This window comes from Ambystoma mexicanum, chromosome 11, assembly GCF_040938575.1.
Source record: "Ambystoma mexicanum isolate Mex_15411 chromosome 11, UKY_AmexF1_1, whole genome shotgun sequence".
In the NCBI taxonomy this organism is placed as follows: domain Eukaryota; kingdom Metazoa; phylum Chordata; class Amphibia; order Caudata; family Ambystomatidae; genus Ambystoma; species Ambystoma mexicanum.
The window spans coordinates 1486351553-1486354047 of NC_090934.1; positions in this window are offsets into that span (position 1 = coordinate 1486351553).

Consider the following 2495-nt stretch of genomic DNA (forward strand, 5'->3'; position numbering starts at 1 on the left):
CCCGGGGCCTTCCTTAAGGCCCTCGCTTTGCCCAGGCCTGGAAGTATGGGCGCCGGGGGCATCACCTTAAGCTGTAAAAGTAAAGCACTTGGCAAATAATACTTGGAATCACTGGTTCAAGGCAGAATGAATGAATCAAAACCAACACAGAGTAGGTAAGACGTGCATTTAAATTCACAGAGGCCTTAGGTATGAGTGTCTCAGAGTCAGATTGGTGGGGGCAAGACATGTAAGGCAACAGCTGTAAAGAGTCAAGAGTTCCAGAAGAAGACTTATAGCAAGCAAGTGCACTTATTTTATTGGGAAGAAGGGCCAGGGGCTTCAGATAAGGCTCTCTGTCAGTGCACAGGTGTTAGGCCAGGGTGAACATGCATGGGAAAACTCCCAAATGTGTGAATCAGCACTCCAGCAGCACAGTAGCAGCAAAGCTATTCTAGGAAAGTTCTACCAAGAGTCTCACAGTACCTTAAATGTGAAGAAAAAGATGCAGCACAATGCTTCCACGATGCAGCAGCAGCAGAGCCGGTTAACAGATTCTTGGTCAGGCAGACTGAAGAGGGGGCGCTGGAGGGATCCTGCAGCAGCAGTTCAGTGTAGAGGCTCTCAGCAAGGTTCTATGTCTTAAAATCGCAGCAAAATTGCCATGTTTACAAAATATTGTGGCAAAAATGCGGTGTTTTTGCCACCACAATCATGTAAAGGATGCGGGGGACACCCCTGCAACCCCCGGACCCCTTAAATGGTATAATGGGGTACACTTTTACCAGGTCAAACCACAGCATTTTTGCCGCGATTTTATTACCTGATACCCTCAGCAATGGATTTTTCTTGGGTCTGTAGTATTTGCACTCTTTTCAAAGCACCAGTGAAGAATGCTTATCGTCCGGTCGATAAAACTTGCTTTCTCGTCCCAGCCTTCAGATGAGGGGATTTCAAGAAGCGAAACTTGCCTCTGGAGGTCTGGAAGGAGTCCACCAAGCTTTCAGAAAGATTCAATCTTTGGATTGGAAGGTGATGCACTACACGAAGACCACTGGTCCCCGGGTATTGGCAGTTTCCAGCCGGTGAAGGTCACGGCTCGGCGTGGGATAGCTTGAAATGCAGGTTGTCTTTAGTTTGGTTGTTCGTACCAGTATAAGGGAGGAAGTCGACTGGATTGGAGCTTCCCCATTGCCTGGTAAAGTGGACTGGAGCAGCAGCGGTCACTCAGATGGCTACGGAGGTAGCTGCAGATGTCCTTCTTCTCCTCTTCAGAATAGATCTTCCAGTGGTCGACTCTGGCTTCAGCATCAAGACCCTCGCCTTTTATGCAGGAACCCAGCCATTCAACATTCATGTGTCACTCAAATGTGGGGTGGGAGCTCTCTGTCCAGTTAGAAGTGGAACGAAGCAGGCACACCGGAGGACAGAGATATGTGGGGGTGCCTTCGTACGGGCTTCACAAAGGGATCCTGGAAAGGAAAAAGGCACACAATAGCCGCCCCTGTGCTACGACATATGTTTGGGGTGTTGCATGAGTATTGTAAGTTCTGCACGGACACAGACCGCAAGTGGAGAAACCTGACACGTATCATCACTTACAATATTGCTCCTGCTGATGTTTGGTATCAAAAGACTTGTCAACAGCTGGATCTGAACAATGATCAAGGAGGAACCGATTTTGAAAAACGCTTCTGTGCTCGACCAGCAAGTGTGTGTATTGATGTATCCAATGATATGTTTTGTAATTTTACTGTTTTAACTGCTAGTCAACTGAATCATGTGAAACATCCTGTGGGTTGGTTATTCTCCTGCAGGAGCTATACATATTCATATATTCCTGCTAACATTTTGGGTGGGCCCTGTGCTTTGACACGCCTTAGCGTAATGATGTTTCCTTTGCAGCCTGCTGTTCGGCAATCTACACGGTCTATTAATTATACCGCCCTGTCACCTGACTGTGATTCTAATATACATTTGTTATCTGAAGGAGAAGCATTGGCATTGGCTATTTCGTTGATAGGGATTTGGGATTTAGCAGCTGGAGGATATACAGCTATGAGTAAACTAGCATGTTTAATAGTGAAAGGGCTTAATGAGACTTCACAAGCTTTAATGGAGCGGTTATTAGATAATACACATTTTAGAAAGGCTATTTTGCAGAATACGGCTGCTATTGATTATTTGTTTTTTAAACATAATTTGGGTAGCAATGTTGTGGAAGGGATGTGTTGCTTTAACTTGGATGGTCGTTCCCGTTCCATTGAAAAGCATGTTGGATTTATCATCCCTTCTCCAGTGACTTCTCTCCTAAACAATAGCCCTTGTTTTAGGAAAAAGAAAGGACTTCCCCGATCTTTTCCTTCTTGCTCGGATATTATTTGCAAAAAGGCCTCTGCTAGTAAGTGGTCGTTCCTCTGTGCAAAAGCTAAGTCATGTTCTTCTTCACTGACAGGGGCAACGCGCTGGTCTTGGAAGCAAGATCACGTAGAGCAATAGAGGTTTGAATACCGGAT